We start from the raw sequence: 21,102 nt of genomic DNA, 5'->3' as shown, positions 1-21,102 counted from the left end.
TTCATGCAAGTGTGTATATGAGCATGGGCATGTGGGGATCTGAGGTTAATATCAACTTTGACTGTTTTCCTTACTATTCATTGAGGAAAAGTCTCTTACTTGACCTTATGGCTCCTCTGACCAGTCAGCTTGCTCTATAAAGTCCCTGTTTATGTCTTCCAAGTGCTGGAAGTACCATGCCCACCTGGCATTTATGTAAGTACTGGAGATAAGAACTCATACTTGTGAAACAAGCATTTTATTCAACTGAACCATCTCCCTAGCCCCCAAACTCATGTATGCTTATGGCATTAGATTTATATATGTAGTGCTTAAATTTTCTATATCTGAAAAAAAAAATCTACTAGTCATTCACACAGTTGAAAGGCATGCAAAATCTTCATTATATGTGGATTTATACTATCAATCCAGACAGCTTCGTAGTTTATCTGTTCTGTAATTTTTAAAGAAGTAAATGTTTAGGATTATTATGCCTTGCTGAAAACTCAACACATTCATCAGGATATAATGATCTTATCAGAATTAGTAACACTCCATATTAATAACTCTAATACTAATATTAGAAGTATGGCTTTTATGCGATTAATTGCCACCATCAATAGCAAGAGAATCCTGTTATTTAGGTTTTTAAGTATTCAAAGAGTATATTCCCCTTTCTTTCAAATAATACTTTAAACTTGTAGAGTAATTTGTTTTTCTTCCAGAACTTCAAATTTAGTATTCCACTCTGTTCTGGTTTATGTTATTTCTCTTTTAAAATATAAGGTGTGAGGTTGGAGAGATGCCTAGTACGTAAAGTATTCTGGGCAAGCATGAGACCTGTAGGATCTGCAGAACCACATAAAAAAAAACCCAACTGTAGCAACATGCACCAAAAATCTAAAGCGAAAGCACCAAAAAGATGGAAACATAAGGATCCTAGAGAGTAACAGGCTAACCAAGATCACCAGTATAGCCCATTTGTGGGTACCAAATCTAAGCACCAAAAAGATGGAAACATAAGGATCCTAGAGAGTAACAGGCTAGCCAAGATCACCAGTATAGCCCATTTGTGGGTACCAGCTTAGTAAGGGAACCCATTCCAAAACATAATGTGGGAAATAACAGAGGAAAGCACCAGACACTGAACTCTGGCCTCCACATGCACAAGAGCTAGCAACATCCTATACATGTATGTATGCATGTAGACACGCACATGTGCACGCACACACACATACAAATAAACAAATAAGTTAGTAAGTATATAATTAAGTAATACACAATGCCTTTTCCACTTTAGTCTGCCTTTAAGAATTATTCTGACTAAGGCAACGTAGACATAGAAAGAAAAGCATCACATGTTATTTCTTATTTGTGAACTGTAACCTCCCCCCACCCCCCCTGACCCCCAACCTGAAACCTGGCTGCTCAGGTTTCACTATTAGCAAGAAGAGAGCATGGGGTGGAGCCTACCGCCCTATCCCGCTCCTGCCTGCCACCTGGCTGTTCCGGAGCCAAACACTTGGTCACCTGAAACTGGAATCCAGGATGATTTGGCGGGAATGGGCCCCTTTCCCCTGCTTCATAACCCAGTGTCTAGAATAGTAAAATTGAACCTTGATCAGAGCCTTGTCTTGGTTTCATCTTTCTCACGTAGCCTAGCCCCCTCTTCTCTTCCAGATTCCAGGATGCCTTCCAGGTTAGAACCCAGACATGTGAGCCGCTGGCCGGCTGCAACAGTGAACGTTGGCTTTGAATTGTCAGATATGTGTTTCACTTGAAATATCCATAGATTTTGGGTCAATATGACAAGCTAGAATCATTCAGGAATAGGAACCTTAATGACACACACACGCATTAGATTATGGACAAGTTTGTGGTGCATTTTCTTGATAGATGACTAATGTGAGAGACCCCCAGATCCCTTTGGGCACCCCTAACATATGGATGCTATCAGAAAGCAAGCTGAACATGTTGTATAGATCAAGACAATAAGCAGTCCTCTTACATATCCTCTGTATCAGGTCCTACCTCCATGTTCCTACCTTTGCATTCCTGCCCTAACTTCTCAGGAGGATGGACTACAAGCTGTAAAAGGAAATAAATCCTTGTCTTTCTCAAGTTGTTTGTAGCCAATGTTTTATCACAATAGAGCCCTAACTACAACAAGGGCCATGGTGGTATAAATACAGACATATATACACATACATAAAAAGATATTAAAATGGAGTTGTCCTATAATAGAATGACTGTGCTGGATAGCTTTCTGTTGACTGGTCAAAAGTTAGAATCACCTGAAAAAAAAGGAAATCCCAACTGGCAAAATGCCTCCAAAAACTCGAGCTATAGGCAGGCAAGTCTAAATGGCACTTTATTAATTAATGTTAGATCAGGGAAAGCCCATCCTATTGTAGGTGGGGAACCCCTGAGCTAGTAGTCCTGAATTCTATAAAAAAATAAAAAATAAAAAGCAGGCTGAGCAAGCCATGAAGAGCAAGGCAGTAAGCAGCACTCCTCTATGGCCTGAGCATCAACTCCTACCTCCAGGTTCCTGGCCAGTTTGAGTTCCTGCCTTGGCTTCCCTCACTGGACTATATTCTAGATATATAAGCCAAATAAACCCTTTCCTCTCCAAGTTGCTTTTGCGCATAGTATTCCATCAAAGCAATATTCATCCTAAGAAAATGACAATGAACCTACTAGATAGCATAAGCTATCAAATATAAAAATTTTTCTAAGAATGAGTTAACCTTTTCAGAACTGTTGCCCGTAAGATCCCCCAGTACACCCCACCTCCAAACATTATAGGCTCTTGCTAATGCAATTGGCTACACTCCAGAACTTGATAATAAGACATTATTGCTGAAGATACAACATACTTAAATCATAAAACATGGGAAGATCAGAAAACTACTAGCCTAAACTCTTCATTCTTATTGATGATTGTACATAGTATTAGAAGGTGCTACACATTCTCTAAGAGGAGAAAAGTAATTACCAATTTTACCCAGCTGTCAACCTTGCAAGCTATAGTAACTGGTCTCTTAAAATGTGATTATTGCAGCAATACTGGAACAAACATCATGGGAATACAAAACCACATTCTGATTAAATTTAAGGGCTCTTAAAAATAAACACAAGATGAAACACTTACTTGGCACCAGTATCAAGTCAAAATCCTGTGGCTAGACAGGTATTAAGCCCTAGAAAAGAATCTACTATTATTATTCTGCTAAAATTTCCTTATTGCTCAACCAACTGCTAAAAATTCACCATTATACCCATAGATTAATACATCTCACAGCTCTCATCAAACTAGCTTCTAATTTTAGTAATGGTAACTAATATAGAGTTTCACAACTTGCCAAGGTCCAGAGAACAAGATGTCATAGAATGCTCAACCCCAAATGGGATACCTTATCACACCCACACCTCCCAAGCCTCAGGAATCATTGCACAAAAGGACGTAGAAAGACTGTAAAAGAGTCAGTGAATGACAACCAGAAAACAGTATCTCCCATACACAGCAGGCCAGCTGTACATGAAAATTCATAGCAGTTATAAGAGCATATACAAGACCTGTATAATTTCAAACCAGACTAAATCCCAGTATGCCAAGGTCTGAAGTCCCACCCATAATCAAGAATCGACTGGCTATGAGGGATATCTACAAGAAGAAAAGTTGGAATTCTTTAAGAGCATATCCCTTGGTAACTTGGAAGTGGCCAATGGAAGGAAATACATCCAAAAATATATAGACAGCATAAATTGGACTTGATGAGTTTTAAAAACGAAGATATAAAGTTGAGTGGGTAGGGTAGGTAGAGTTTTCCTGGGGGGAAATTGGGAGTTTTATTACCAGTATTAGAAAAATTTCAGCCATTATTTTTTTCAAGTAACATTTCTATCATCCATTTCCCCTCCTTCTGAGGCTCTAATCCCAGAAGGAGGCCAGTGAGACTGCTAAGCAAGTAAAAGGATGTGTCATCAATGATAACAATTTAAGTTTGATCTTTCGAACCCACATGGTAGAAGAAAAGATCTACCTTATAAACAATTTCTCCTCCTACTTTCATGTGTGCTATAATATACATATTACTATATACAATTAATTAATCTATTGTTTTTATATCCACAGTGCCTTGACATTGTCCCACAGCTCTGCTCCTCTCTCTCTCTCTTTTACTTTTATTCTGGGTAGCTTTCACTATTATCCTATAAGTTCTCCAATCTTTATTAATACAGTATAAAATTCACATTAGTTGTATTTTTTCAACTTATTCTTTTCTTCTCTAGAAGCTCAATTTGGAATCTATTTTGTTTTACCCTTTATCATGTTTTCATATTTCTCTATCTTCTTGGACTAATTTCATAGTGAAATTATATACAAACAGGATCATTTTAATATTAACTTAATATCATTTCTGACTATTTATTACAGTCACAGGTCTTATGTTCCTGCTATATACATACCTTTATTTTTTAAATTGATTTCCAAACACTGTGAGTTTTATGTTTATTGTTGCTATACTTTATTGGTATGACATTTTGTGGAATGCAAAAATGTAGTTTAGGTACTTGAATTAGCTTGGCTCTTGTGAAAATGCTCTTAAAAAATGGCCTTTTACTCTGGAGTTCATTTGGATAATTTAACAATATCCTCCCATGGAATACCAAATTATCCATGTTTTTCAAGATTACCTCATTCCAGTGAAAACAGAAACAATTCCTAATACAGGATAAAACATGTTTCTTCTAGAGGTTTATCCTATACTCTAATTAGATTACTCCATGAACACACTGATCCAGTTGTTCTCAACCTGTGGGAAGTGACCCCTCACAGGAGCCACATATCAGATCCTACATATCAGATATTTATACTATAATAACAGGGCAAAATACTACAGTAGTGATAAAATTATTTTATGTTTGGGGTCACCACAATATGAGAAACTATACTAAAGAGTTACAAAATTAAGAAGGTTGAGAACTACTACTTTACTCAAGTACTTATTTAGTTTCTATTCCGTATTCCTCCTACAGAGTAAAGGCTCACAGATTTGAGCAGGTCCTAACTATCACTCTATGCTACATTCCTAAGATACTGTTCACTGTCTGAAAATTAGTTTATACATGTTCTCTGCTTTGTTGATATAAGGCATGGGACAATTCACTTTCTGTTACTGGGGTTTGGGCATGCAGAGAATACAGCCATTACTAATAGATAGTAAAAGCAATTTTACTATCTAAAACAGGGTATGGATGACCTTTGTAAATTCCGTGCAAATGATAGGTCATCTATAATTTCTGATATCTTTAAAGAGAATCTCAACAAATTTAAAATCTTTAATGAAAATTTTCAAAGTATTGTATAAAATTGCTTCATATATATACATATATATACATGTATATATGCACATATACATATATTATAATGTATATTATATATATATGTACATATATATAACCCAAACAAGCAAATTCAATCATAATTATTATATCCATACTTCATTCAATCCCAGTTTATTTCAAAAGTTGCTGTTATCTAATGATTCTAAGCATCTAACTTCACATTCATTTGAAATAATATGTATGTTTTGTTTCAGTTTCAAACACAGAAGTGGATGCTCACAGTCAGCTAATGGATGGATCACAGGGCTCCCAATGGAGGAGCTAGAGAAAGTACCCAAGGAGCTAAAGGGATCTTCAACCCTATAGGTGGAACAACATTATGAACTAACCAGTACCCCTGAGCTCTTGACTCTAGCTGCATATGTATCAAAAGATGGCCTAGTCGGCCATCACTGGAAAGAGAGGCCCATTGGACACGCAGACTTTGTGTGCCCCGGTACAGGGGAACGCCAGGGCCAAAGGGGGGGAGTGGGTGGGTAGGGGAGTGGGGGTGGGTGGGTAAGGGGGACTTTTGGTATAGCATTGGAAATGTAAATGAGCTAAATACCTAATAATAAAAAAAAAAAAAAAAGAAAGAAATACTAAAACACAGAAAAAAAAAAAAAAAAAAAAAAAGACTTCAGGTGATCCGACCACCACCCTCCCGGCCAGAGGACAGGTCTCTGCCCGGCCCGGGAGCCCTTAGCTTCAGGATCTGATGGAGCCATCTTGGATCCGGGACTCTGCCGAACTTAGGAACTTAGTCTGCACAGGTGAGAGTGTGCACCACAGAAGCTGACAGCTTCTGGGACAGGCGGGTGCCACAGAGCCTTTGAGGCAGCGTCCTTTTCGGCCCCTAGACTTCCGGCCACCCCCCAGGCCAGAGGAAAGGTGTCCACCCAGCCCGGGAGCCCATTGCCTCAGGATCGGCGGGAGCCATCTTGGTTCCGGGACTCCACTGAACTTAGTCTGCACAGGTGAGAGTGTGCACCACAGAAGCTGACAGCTTCTGGAACAGGCGGGAGCCAGAGAGCTACTGAGGCAGCACCCTTTTAGGGCCCCAGACATCCGGCCACCTTCCTGGCCAGAGGACAGGTGTCCACCCGGCCCAGTAGGCTTTTGCCTCTAGATTGGCGGTAGCCATCTTGGTTCTGGAACTCCACCAAACATAGTCTGCACAGGTGAGAGTGTGCACCATAGAAGCTAACAGCTTCTGTGACCCGTCAAAGCAACACAGCTTCTGGGAAAGGTCCTGTTTTGGGACTTCATCCTCGGCCAGGAGGAAGTCCAAACACCAAATATCTGTGCACCTTCCCTGTAAGAGGAGAGCTTGCCTGCAGAGAGTGCTCTGACCAGTGAAACTCAGAGGAGGAAGCCTGCCTCAAGGACTGCTAATAGAGGCTAACAGAATCACCAGAAGAACAATCTCTAAACAGAGACAACTATAACAACTAACTCCAGAGATTACCAGAAGGCGAAAGGTAAACGTAAGAAACTTACTAACAGAAACCAAGACCGCTAACCATCATCAGAACCCAGCACTCCCACTTCTCCCAGTCCAGGGCACCCCAACACACCGGAAAAGCTAGACCCTGATCTAAAAGCATATCTCATGATGATGGTAGAGGACATCAAGAAGGACTTAAATAACTCACTTAAAGAAATGCAGGAGAACACTGCTACACAAGTAGAAGACATTAAAGAGGAAACACAAAAATCCCTTAAAGAATTACAGGAAAACATAACCAAACAGGTAGAAGACATTAAAGAGGAAACAAAAAAATCCCTTAAAGAATTGCAGGAAAACACAACCAAACAGGTGATGGAATTGAATAAAACCATCCAAGACCTAAAAAGGGAAGTAGACACAATAAAGAAAACCCAAAGTGAGGCAACAGTGGAGATAGAAACCCTAGGAAAGAAATCTGGAACCATAGATGCGAGCATCAGCAACAGAATACAAGAAATGGAAGAGAGAATCTCAGGTGCAGAAGATTCCATAGAGAACATCAGCACAACAATCAAAGAAAATGGAAAATGCAAAAAGATCCTAACTCAAAACATCCAGGAAATCCAGGACACAATGAGAAGACCGAACCTACGCATAATAGGAGTGGATGAGAATGAAGATTTTCAACTCAAAGGACCAGCAAACATCTTCAACAAGATTATTGAAGAAAACTTCCCAAATCTAAAGAAAGAGATACCCATGAACATACAAGAAGCCTACAGAACTCCAAATAGACTGGACCAGAAAAGAAATTCCTCCTGACACATAATAATCAGAACAACAAATGCACTAAATAAAGATAGAATACTAAAAGCAGTAAGGGAAAAAGGTCAAGTAACATATAAAGGCAAGCCTATCAGAATTACACCAGATTTTTCACCAGAGACTATGAAAGCCAGAAGAGCCTGGACAGATGTTATACAGACACTAAGAGAACACAAATTCCAGCCCAGGCTACTATACCCAACCAAACTCTCAATTACCATAGATGGAGAAACCAAAGTAATCCACGACAAAACTAAATTCACCCATTATCTCTCCACGAATCCAGCCCTTCAAAGGATAATAACAGAAAAAAAACAATACAAGGACGGGAACCACGCCCTAGAAAAAACAAGAAGATAATCCCTCAACAAAACTAAAAGAAGACAGCCACAAGAACAGAATGCCAACTTTAACAACAAAAACAACAGGAAGCAACAATTACTTTTCCTTAATATCTCTTAATATCAATGGTCTCAACTCCCCAATAAAAAGACATAGACTAACAGACTGGCTACACAAACAGGACCCAACATTCTGCTGCTTACAGGAAACCCATCTCAGGGAAAAAGACAGACACTACTTCAGAGTGAAAGGCTAGAAAACAATTTTCCAAGCAAATGGTCTGAAGAAACAAGCTGGAATAGCCATTTTAATATCGGATAAAATCGACTTCCAACCCAAAGTTATTAAAAAAGACAAGGAGGGACACTTCATACTCATCAAAGGTAAAATCCTCCAAGAGGAACTCTCAATTCTGAATATCTACGCTCCAAATGCAAGGGCAGCCACATTCATTAAAGACACTTTAGTAAAGCTCAAAGCACACGTTGCACCTCACACAATAATAGTGGGAGACTTCAACACACCACTTTCATCAATGGACAGATCGTGGAAACAGAAACTAAACAGGGACACAGTGAAACTAACAGAAGTTATGAAACAAATGGACCTGACAGATATCTACAGAACATTTTATCCTAAAACAAAAGGATATACCTTCTTCTCAGCACCTTCTCCAAAATTGACAATATAATTGGTCACAAAACAGGCCTCAACAGATACAAAAATATTGAAATTGTCCCATGTATCCTATTAGACCAACATGGCCTAAGACTGATCTTCAATAACAACATAAATAATGGAAAGCCAACATTCACATGGAAACTGAACAACACTCTTCTCAATGATACCTTGGTCAAGGAAGGAATAAAGATAGAAATTAAAGACTTTTTAGAGTTTAATGAAAATGAAGCCACAACGTACCCAAACCTATGGGACACAATGAAAGCATTTCTAGGAGGGAAACTCATAGCTCTGAGTGCCTCCAAGAAGAAATGGGAGAGAGCACATACTAGCAGCTTGACAACACATCTAAAAGCTCTAGAAAAAAAGGAAGCAAATTCACCCAAGAGGAGTAGAAGGCAGGAAATAATCAAACTCAGGGGTGAAATCAACCAAGTGGAAACAAGAAGAACTATTCAAAGAATTAACCAAACGAGGAGTTGGTTCTTTGAAAAAATCAACAAGATAGATAAACCCTTAGCTAGACTCACTAAAGGGCACAGGGACAAAATTCTAATTAACAAAATCAGAAATGAAAAGGGAGACAGAACAACAGATCCTGAAGAAATCCAAAACACCATCAGATCCTTCTACAAAAGGCTATAATCAACAAAACTGGAAAACCTGGACGAAATGGACAAATTTCTGGACAGATACCAGGTACCAAAGTTGAATCAGGATCAAGTTGACCATCTAAACAGTCCCATATCACCTAAAGAAATAGAAGCAGTTATTAATAGTCTCCCAGCCAAAAAAAGCCCAGGACCAGACGGGTTTAGTGCAGAGTTCTATCAAACCTTCAAAGAAGATCTAATTCCAGTTCTGCACAAACTATTTCACAAATTAGAAGTAGAAGGTACTCTACCCAACTCATTTTATGAAGCCACTATTACTCTGATACCTAAACCACAGAAAGACCCAAAAAGATAGAGAACTTCAGACCAATTTCTCTTATGAATATCGATGCAAAAATCCTCAATAAAATTCTCGCTAACCGAATCCAAGAACACATTAAAGCAATCATCCATCCTGACCAAGTAGGTTTTATTCCAGGGATGCAGGGATGGTTTAATATACGAAAATCCATCAATGTAATCCATTATATAAACAAACTCAAAGACAAAAACCACATGATCATCTCGTTAGATGCAAAAAAAGCATTTGACAAGATCCAACACCCATTCATGATAAAAGTCTTGGAAAGATCAGGAATTCAAGGCCCATACCTAAACATGATAAAAGCAATCTACAGCAAACCAGTAGCCAACATCAAAGTAAATGGAGAGAAGCTGGAAGCAATCCCACTAAAGTCAGGGACTAGACAAGGCTGCCCACTTTCTCCCTACCTTTTAAACATAGTACTTGAAGTATTAGCCAGAGCAATTCGACAACAAAAGGAGATCAAGGGGATACAAATTGGAAAGGAGGAAGTCAAAATATCACTTTTTGCAGATGATATGATAGTATATATAAGTGACCCTAAAAATTCTACCAGAGAACTCCTAAACCTGATAAACAGCTTCGGTGAAGTAGCTGGATATAAAATTAACTCAAACAAGTCAATGGCCTTTCTCTATACAAAGAATAAACAGGCTGAGAAAGAAATTAGGGAAACAACACCCTTCTCAATAGTCACAAATAATATAAAATATCTTGGCGTGACTCTAACTAAGGAAGTGAAAGATCTATATGATAAAAACTTCAAATCTCTGAAGAAAGAAATTAAAGAAGATCTCAGAAGATGGAAAGATCTCCCATGCTCATGGATTGGCAGGATCAACATTGTAAAAATGGCTATCTTGCCAAAAGCAATCTACAGATTCAATGCAATCCCCATCAAAATTCCAACTCAATTCTTCAAAGAATTAGAAGGAGCAATTTGCAAATTCATCTGGAATAACAAAAAACCTAGGATAGCAAAAAGTCTTCTCAAGGATAAAAGAACCTCTGGTGGAATCACCATGCCTGACCTAAAGCTTTACTACAGAGCAATTGTGATAAAAACTGCATGGTACTGGTATAGAGACAGACCAGTAGACCAATGGAATAGAATTAAAGACCCAGAAATGAACCCACACACCTATGGTCACTTGATCTTCCACAAGGGAGCTAAAACCATCCAGTGGAAGAAAGACAGCATTTTCAACAATTGGTGCTGGCACAACTGGTTGTTATCATGTAGAAGAATGCAAATCGATCCATACTTATCTCCTTGTACAAAGGTCAAATCTAAGTGGATCAAGGAACTTCACATAAAACCAGAGACACTGAAACTAATAAAGGAGAAAGTGGGGAAAAGCCTTGAAGATATGGGCACAGGGGAAAAATTCCTGAACAGAACAGCAATGGCTTGTGCTGTAAGATCGAGAATTGACAAATGGGACCTAATGAAACTCCAAAGTTTCTGCAAGGCAAAATACACCATCAATAAGACAAAAAGACCACCAACAGAGATTAGGAAAGGATCTTTACCTATCCTAAATCAGATAGGGGACTAATATCCAACATATATAAAGAACTCAAGAAGGTGGACTTCAGAAAATCAAATAACCCCATTAAAAAATGGGGCTCAGAACTGAACAAAGAATTCTCACCTGAGGAATACCGAATGGCAGAGAAGCACCTGAAAAAATGTTCAACATCCTTAATCATCAGGGAAATGCAAATCAAAACAACCCTGAGATTCCACCTCACACCAGTCAGAATGGCTAAGATCAAAAATTCAGGTGACAGCAGATGCTGGCGTGGATGTGGAGAAAGAGGAACACTCCTCCATTGTTGGTGGGATTGCAGGCTTGTACAACCACTCTGGAAATCAGTCTGGCGGTTCCTCAGAAAATTGGACATAGTACTACCGGAGGATCCAGCAATACCTCTCCTGGGCATTTATCCAGAAGATGCCCCAACTGGTAAGAAGGACACATGCTCCACTATGTTCATAGCAGCCTTATTTATAATAGCCAGAAGCTGGAAAGAACCCAGATGCCCCTCAACAGAGGAATGGATACAGAAAATGTGGTACATCTACACAATGGAGTACTACTCAGCTATTAAAAAGAATGAATTTATGAAATTCCTAGCCAAATGGATGGACCTGGAGGGCATCATCCTGAGTGAGGTAACACATTCACAAAGGAACTCACACAATATGTACTCACTGATAAGTGGATATTAGCCCCAAACCTAGGATTCCCAAGATATAAGGTACAATTTGCTAAACACATGAAACTCAAGATGAATGAAGACTGAAGTGTGGACACTATGCCCCTCCTTAGAATTGGGAACAAAACAACCTTGGAAGGAGTTACAGAGACAAAGATTGGAGCTGAGATGAAAGGATGGACCATGTAGAGACTGCCATATCCAGGGATCCACCCCATAATCGGCATCCAAACGCTGACACCATTGCATACCCTAGCAAGATTTTATTGAAAGGACCCAGATGAGGCTGTCTCTTGTGAGACTATGCCGGGGCCTAGCAAACACAGAAGTGGATGCTAACAGTCAGATAATGGATGGATCACAGGGCTCCCATTGAGGAGCTAGAGAAAGAACCCAAGGAGCTAAAGGGATCTGCAACCCTATAGGTGGAACAACATTATGAACTAACCAGTACCCCGGATCTCTTGACTCTAGCTGCATATGTAACAAAAGATGGCCTAATCGGCCATCACTGGAAAGAGAGGCCCATTGGACACGTAAACTTTGTATGCCCCAGTACAGGGGAACGCCAGGGCCAAAAAGGTGAAGTGGGTGGGTAGGGGAGTGGGGGTGGGTGGGTATGGGGGAATTTTAGTATAGCATTGGAAATGTAAATGAGCTAAATACCTAATAAAAAATGGAAAAAAAAATAAAAGCATATCTCATGATGATGATAGAAGACATCAAGAAGGAATTTAATCACAAACTTAAAGAAATACAGGAGAACACTGCTAAACAGGTAGAAGACATTAAACAGGAAGCACAAAAATCCCTTAAAGAATTGCAGGAAAACCAGACAAAACAAGTGATGGAAATAAATAAAAGAATCCAAGACCTAAAAAGGGAAGTAGACACAATAAAGAAAACCCAAATTGAGGCAACGCTGGAGATAGAAACCTAAAAAAAAAATCTGGAAACATAGATGCATGCATCAGCAACAGAATACAAGACATGGGAGAGAGAATCTCAGGTACAGAAGACTCCATAGAGAACATCGGCACAACAATCAAAGAAAATACAAAATCCAAAAAGATCCTAACTCAAAACATCCAGTAAAATCCAGGACACAATGAGAAGACCAAACCTACAGATAATAGGAGTAGATAAGAAAGAAGATTTTCAACTCAAAGGACCGGCAAAAACCTTCAACAGAATTATAGAAGAAAACTTCCCAAACCTAAAGAAAGAGATACCAACGAACATACAAGAAGCCTACAAACTCCAAATAGACTGGACTAGAAAAGAAATTCCTCCAAACGCATAATAATCAGAACAACAAATGCACTAAATAAAGATAAAATACTAAAAGCAGTAAGGGAAAAAGGTCAAGTAACATATAAAGGCAAGCCTATCAGAATTACACCAGATTTTTCACCAGAGACAATGAAAGCAAGAAGGGCCTGGACAGATGTTATACAGAAACTAAGAAAATACAAATTCCAGCCCAGGCTACTATACCCAGCCAAACTCTCAATTACCATAGATGGAGAAACCAAAGTATTCCATGAGAAAACCAAATTCACACATTATCTTTCCACGAATCCAGCCCTTCAAAGGATAATAACAGAAAAAAAAAATAAAAACAACACAAGGAAGGAAACCACATTCTAGAAAAAGCAAGAAGGTAATCCCTCAACAAACCTAAAAGAAGACAGCCACAAGAACAGAATGCCAACTCTAACAACAAAAATAAAAGAAAGCAACAATTACTTTTCCTTAATATCTCTTAATATCAATGGACTCAACTCCCCAATAAAAAGACATAGACTACCAGACTGGCTACACAAACAGGACCCAACTTTTTGCTACTTACAGGAAACTCATCTCAGAGAAAAAGATAGACACTACCTCAGAATGAAAGGCTAGAAAACAATTTTCCAAGCAAATGGTAGGAAGAAACAAGCTGGAGTAGCCATCCTAATATCTAATAAAATCGACTTCCAATGCAAAGTCATCAAAAAAGACAAGGAAGGGCAGTTCATACTCATCAAAGGTAAAATCCTCCAAGAGGAACTTTCAATTCTGAATATCTATGCTCCAAATACAAGGGCAGCAACATTCATTACAGATACTTCAGTAAAGCTCAAAGCATACATTGCACCTCACACAATAATAGTGGGAAACTTCAACACACCACTTTCACCAATGGACAGATCATGGAAACAGAAACTAAACAGGGACACAGTGAAACTAACAGAGGTCATGAAACAAATGGATCTGACAGATATCTACAGAACACTTTATCTTAAAACAAAGGGATATACCTTCTTCTCAGCACCTCATGGTACCTTCTCCAAAATTGACCACATAATTGGTCACAAAACAAGCCTCAACATATACAAAAATATTGAAATTGTCCCATGCATCCTATCAAATCACCATGGACAAAGGGTGATCTTCAATAACAATATAAATATTTGAAAGCCAACACACACCTGGAAACTAAACAACAGTCTTCTCAATGATACCTTGGTCAAGGAAGAAATAAACAAAGAAATTAAGGACTTTTTGTACTTTAATGAAAATGAAGCCACGACATACCCAAACTTATGGGACACAATGAAAGCATTTCTAAGAGGAAAACTCAGAGCTCTGAGTGCCTCCAAAAAGAAACTAGAGAGAGCACACATTAGCAGCTTGACAACACACCTAAAAGCTCTAGAACAAAAGGAAGCAAATTCACCCGAGAGGAGTAGACAGCAGGAAATAATCAAACTCAGGGGTGAAATCAACCAAGTGGAAACAAGAACTATTCAAAGAATCAACCAATCCAGGAGCTGGTTCTTTGAGAAAATCAAAAAGATAGATAAACACTTAGCCAGACTAACTAGAGGGCACAGTGAAAGTATTCTAATTAACAAAATCAGAAATGAAAAGGGAGACATAACAACAGATCCTGAAGAAATCCAAAACACCATCACATCCTTCTACAAAAGGCTATACTCAAAAAAACTGGAGAACCTGGATGAAATGGACAAGTTTCTAGACAGATACCAGGCACCAAAGTTAAATCAAGATCAGGTTAATGATCTAAACAGACCCATATTCCCTAAAGAATTAGAAGCAGTCATTAATAGTCTCCCAACCAAAAAAAGCCCAGGACCAGATGGGTTTAGTGCAGAGTTCTATCAGACCTTCAAAAAAGATCTAATCCCAGTTCTTCACAAACTATTCCACAAAAAAGAAACAGAAGGTACTCTACCCAACTCATTCTATGAAGCCACAATTACTCTGATACCTAAACCACAAAAAGACCCAACAAAGATAGAGAACTTCAGACCAATTTCCCTTATGAATATCGATGCAAAAATCCTCAATAAAGTTATCGCTAACAGAATCCAGGAACACATCAAAACAATCATCTATCCTGACCAAGTAGTTTTCATACCAGGGATTCAAGGATAGATCAATATATGGAAATCCATCAACATAATCCAGTATATAAACAAACTCAAAGACAAAAACCACATGATCATCTCATTAGATGCTGAGAAAGCATTTGACAAAATCCAACACCCATTCATGATAAAAGTCTTGGAAACATCAGGAATTCAATGCCCATACCTAACCATGATAAAAGCAATCTACAGCAAACCAGTAGCCAACATCAAAGTAAATGGTGAGAAGCTGGAAGCAATCCCACTAAAATCAGGGACTAGACAAGGCTGTCCACTCTCTCCCTACCTATTCAACATTGTACTTGAAGTCCTAGCCAGAGCAATTCGACAACAAAAGGAGATCAAGGGGATACAAATTGGAAAAGAAGAAGTCAAAATATCACTCTTTGCAGATGATATGATAGTATATATAAGTGACCCTAAAAATTCCACAACAGAACTCCTAAGCCTGGAAAACACCTTCAGTGAAGTAGCTGGATATAAAATTAACTCAAGCAAGTCAATGGCCTTTCTGTACACAAAGGATAAACAGGCTGAGAAAGAAATTAGGGAAATAACACCCTTCTCAATAATCACAAACAATATAAAATACCTTGGCATGACTCTAACTAAGGAAGTGAAAGATCTGTATGACAAGAACTTCAAGTCTCTGAAAAAAGAAATTAAAGAAGATCTCAGAAGATGGAAAGATCTCCCATGCTCATGGATTGGCAGGATCAACATTGTAAAAATGGCTATCTTGCCAAAAGCAATCTACAGAATCAATGCAATCCCCATCAAAATTCCAACTCAGTTCTTCAAGGAATTAGAAAGGGCAATCTGCAAATTCATCTGGAACAACAAAAAACCTAGGATAGCAAAAAGTCTTCTCAAGGATAAAAGAACCTCTGGTGGAATCACCATGCCTGACCTAAAGCTGTACTACAGAGCAATTGTGATAAAAACTGCATGGTACTGGTATAACGACAGACAAGTAGACCAATGGAACAGAATTGAAGACCCTGAGATGAAAACACACACCTATGGTCACTTGATCTTTGACAAGGGAGCTAAAACCATCCAGTGGAAAAAACAGCATTTTCAACAAATGGTGCTGGCACTACTGGCGGTTATCATGTAGAAGAATGCGAATTGATCCATTCCTATCTCCTTGTACTAAGGTCAAATATAAGTGGATTAAGGAACTCCACATAAAACCAAAGACACTGAAACTTATAGAGGAGAAAGTAGGGAAAAGCCTCGAAGATATGGGTACAGGGGAAAAATTCCTGAATAGAACAGCAATGGCTTGTGCTGTAAGATCGAGAATCAATAAATGGGACCTCATAAAGTTGCAAATCTTCTGCAAGGCAAAAGACACCATCAATAAGACAAAAAGACCACCAACAGATTGGGAAAGGATCTTTACCTATCCTAAATCAGATAGGGGACTAATATCCAATATATATAAAGAACTCAAGAAGGTGGACCTCAGAAAATCAAATAACCCCATTAAAAAATGGGGCTCAGAACTGAACAAAGAATTCTCACCTGAGGAATACCGAATGGCAGAGAAGCACCTGAAAAAATGTTCAACATCCTTAATCATCAGGGAAATGCAACTCAAAACAACCCTGAGATTCCACCTCAAACCAGTCAGAATGACTAAGATCAAAAATTCAGGTGACAGCAGATGCTGGCAAGGATGTGGAGAAAGAGGAACACTACTTCATTGTTGGAGGGATTGCAAGCTTGTACAACCATTCTGGAAATCAGTTTGGCAGTTCCTCAGGAAATTGGACATATTACTACCAGAGGATCCAGCAATACCTCTCCTGGGCATATATCCAGAAGATGTCCCAACCGGTAAGAAGGAGACATGCTCCACTATGTTCATAGCAGCCTTATTTATAATAGCCAGAAGCTGGAAAGAACACAGATGCCCCTCAACAGAGGAATGGATACAGAAAATGTGGTACATTTACACAATGGAGTACTACTCAGCTATTAAAAGGAATGAATTTATGAAATTCCTAGTCAAATGGATGGACCTGGAGGGCATCATCCGGAGTGAGGTAACCCAATCACAAAGGAACTCACACAATATGTACTCACTGATAAGTGGATATTAGCCCAAAAACTTAGTATACCCAAGATATAAGATACAATTTGTTAAACGCATGAAACTCAAGAAGAACGAAGACCAAAGTGTGGACACTGTGGCCCTTCTTAGAATTGGGAACAAAACACCCATGGAAAGAGTTACAGAGATAAAATTGGGAGCTGTGACGAAAGGATGGACCATCTAAAGACTGCCATATCCAGGGATCCATCCCATAATTAGCCTCCAAACGATGACACCATTGCATACACTAGCAAGCGTTTGTTGCAAGTACCGTGATATAGCTGTCTCTTGTGAGACTATGCAGGGGCCTAGCAAACACAGAAGTGGATGCTCACAGTCAGCTATTGGATGGATCACAGGGCCCCCAATGAAGGAGCTAGAGAAAGTATCCAAGGATCTAAAGGGATCTGCAACCCTATAGGTGGAACAACATTATGAACTAACCAGTACCCCAGAGCTCTTGACTCTAGCTGCATATGTATGAAAAGATGGCCTAGTTGGCCATCACTGGAAAGAGAGGCCCATTGGACTTGCAAACTTTATATGCCCCAGTACAGGTGAACGCCAGGGCCAAAAAGTGGGAGTGGGTGGGTAGGGGAGTGGGGTGGAGTGCATTGGGGACTTTTTGGATAGTATTGGAAATGTAAATGAGGAAAATAACTAATAAAAAAATAAAAAATAAAGAGAATACATTTTGAACATCAATATCCAAAAAAAAAAAAAAAAAGAAAGAAAGAAAGAAAAAGGGAAACATAACAACAGAAACCAAGGAAATTCAAATGATCATCAGATCCTACTACAAAAGCCTAGCCTATACTCAACAAAACTGGAATATAGTCAACATGTAGAAGAATACAAATCGATTCATTTTTATCTCCTTGTACAAACTCAAATCCAAGTGGATCAAGGACCTCTACATAAAACTAGATACACTGAAAGTAATAGAAAAGAAAGTAGGAAGGAGTCTCCAACACATGGGCACAGGGGAAAATTTCCTGAACAGAACACCAATGGCTTATTCTCCAAGATCAAGAATTGACAAATGGAACCTCATAAAATTGCAAAGCTTCTGTAAGGCAAAGGACACTGTCAATAGGACAAAACTGCAACCAACAGATTGGGAAAGGTTCTTTCCCAATCCCACATCCAAAGGAAGGCTGATATCCAATATATACAAAGAACTCAGGGAATTAGACTGCATACAATCAAATAACCCTATATAAAAATAGGGTACAGAGCTAAACAAAAAATTCTCAACTGAAGAAACTTGAATGGTCAAGAAGCACCTAAAGAAATGTTCAACATCCTTAATATTCAGGGAAGTGCAAATCAAAACAACCCTGAGATTCCATCTCACACCAATCAGAATGGCTAAGATAAAAAACTGAGGTGACAGCAGATGCTGGCGAGAATGTGGAGAAAGAGGAATAGTCCTCCATTGTTGGTGGCATTGCAAGCTGGTACAACCACTCTGGAAATCAGCCTGGCAGTTCCTCGGATAATTGGACATAGTATTACCTGAAGATCCAGATATACCACTCCTCAGCATATATCCAAATATGCTGCAACATATAACAAGAACAAATGCTGCACTAAGTTCATAGCAGCCTTATTTATAATAGCCAGAAGCTGGAAAGAACCCAGATGTCCCTCAACAGAGGAATAGATATGTGCTACATTTACACAATGGAGTACTACTCAGATATTAAAAGCAATGAATTATTGAAATTCTCAGGCATATGGATAGAATAAGTGAGTGAGGTAACACAATCACCAAAGATCACACATGCTATGCACTCACTGATAAGTGGATATGAGCCCAAAAGCTCAGAATAGGCATGATACAATTCACAGATCACATAAAGCTAAAAACGAAGGGAGACTAAAGTGTGGGTGCTTCATTCCTTCTCAGAAGGGTTAACAAAATATGGAGACAAAGTGTGGAACAGAGAGACTGAAGAAAAGGCCATTTAGACTTCCCCATCTGAAGATCCATCCCATATACAGTCACCAAATGCGGATGCCAAGAAGTGCATGCTGACAGGAGCCTGATAAAGCTGTCTCTTGATAGTCTTTGCCAGAGCCTGACATACAGAGGTGGATGTTCACAGCCAACCATTGAACTGATCACGGGGTCGCTGATGGAGGAGTTAGAGAAAGGACTGAAGGAGCTGAAAGGGTTTGCAACCCCATAGGAAGAACAACAATATCAACCAACCAGAGTTCCCAGGGTCTAAACCACCAACCAAGGAGTGCACGTGGAGAGACCCATGGTTCATCCATATATGTAGCAGAGGATAGCCTTGTCAGGCATCACTGGGAGAAGAGGCCCTTGGTCCTGTAAAGCCTCGATGATACAATGTAGGGGAATGCAAGGGTGGGGAGTCAGGAGTGGGTAGGTGGGTGGTGGCACACCCTCATAGAAGAAGGAGGGGGATGAGATAGGGAGTTTCTGGGACAGGAGAAATTGGGAACGGGGATAACATTTGAAATATAAAGAAAATATCCAAGAAAAGAAAGAATCTATAACATGGTGCCTCATTTTTTACACTTATTGGTTTACTGTGCATGAAATGGGGTACTGAGTACCACAGTCAGCCTGTGGGGGTCAAAGGGCTGTAATTTTGTTCTGTCCTTCTACCATGCTGTTTCTGAGAATCAAACTTAGGATTTTAAGCCTAGTGGTGAGTGCCTTTTCCTGCCGATTTATGCTGCCTGCCCCACTAGAGACTTGTAGAGAACAATTAGTGATCAAAGTGTAAGTATCAAATCAAATGGCAACTGATTCAAAGATCTTTTAATCTATGAAAGGAGCCATGCCAGAGAATCCTACCTCCTTTTTCTATGAAACAAGCATTTGAAAAGATTTTTAAGAGTTCCTGTACATAATTCAAAGAAAATAAAGGATGCAATTTGTGTTACAGGAAAAATAGTTATACAGGTAGAAGAGAGGACACAAAAATTCCTCAGAAAAAAACAGTAGTATTCTTAGGGTGGAAAACTAGTCAGTGTGCAGAGAGCAGATCAGTGTTAGAATTTGTACTAAAAAAATTTTAAATTGGTTATCCCTGTATAAGAAAATGTAGCATAGCATAAATGTAGTTTTTAAATTCCAAATTATCTATATTTTCTTGTGGAAATAAGTCATTATCTTAAATTAATTGTAAATACTACCTACCCAAATCATCCTGAAGGATAATTATAAAAGAACTAATTTACTACAAATTACTTCTGAGGAGTGTGATTATCTTCCTAAATGCTCAACTTATTTCATATACAGAGTCTAACATGTTAGGAACAGTCATTTAGAGGATTATAATGAGTAGACTGTCCTAAAAAATTTAAAGATACAACCACATTAAAAATAAAATTGCATATTACATAACTACAATACTATATCTAAAATGTTGCAAAACTCCTTTTAACTGTATCATTGGGTCTAAGATTTCCATGCATGTTATGTTTTGAATATAGAGTCCCCCAAAAGTTTCATGTGTTGAAGGCTTGTTCCCCAGCTGGTGGACTCCATCCCTGTAAGGTTCTGACCTAATGAAGAGCTTCTTTCACTGATGAGTTAGATTGGACAGCATTTCCAGTAGGTGATAGTACTTTTCAAGGTAAGACAAAGTTGAAATTAACTGGTACTTAGATTAGGTATTTGATGACTACAGCCTTGCAGGAGGCTGTGCCAG

General features: G+C 38.9%; 1 protein-coding gene across 13 annotated transcripts in view; it reads right to left on the bottom strand.

Moving 5' to 3' along the window:
• Fam172a (family with sequence similarity 172, member A) overlaps positions 1 to 21,102 on the bottom strand; it is a 457,564-nt gene that overhangs the window by 360,604 nt on the left and 75,858 nt on the right. Inside the window, exon 4 of one of the 13 annotated variants that reach the window (NR_028109.1) lies at positions 3,134 to 3,182. The exons of the other annotated variants lie outside the window; for them this stretch is intronic. The gene's annotated coding sequence lies outside the window, so the exon portion shown is untranslated. The remainder of the gene's footprint in view (positions 1 to 3,133; positions 3,183 to 21,102) is intronic. 13 annotated transcript variants of the gene reach the window in all.

The sequence above is a fragment of the Mus musculus genome, chromosome 13 (assembly GCF_000001635.26).
Source record: "Mus musculus strain C57BL/6J chromosome 13, GRCm38.p6 C57BL/6J".
In the NCBI taxonomy this organism is placed as follows: Eukaryota; Metazoa; Chordata; class Mammalia; order Rodentia; family Muridae; genus Mus; species Mus musculus.
Note: the sequence above shows the minus strand (reverse complement) of the source record. Positions and strands in the feature narration are given on the sequence as shown.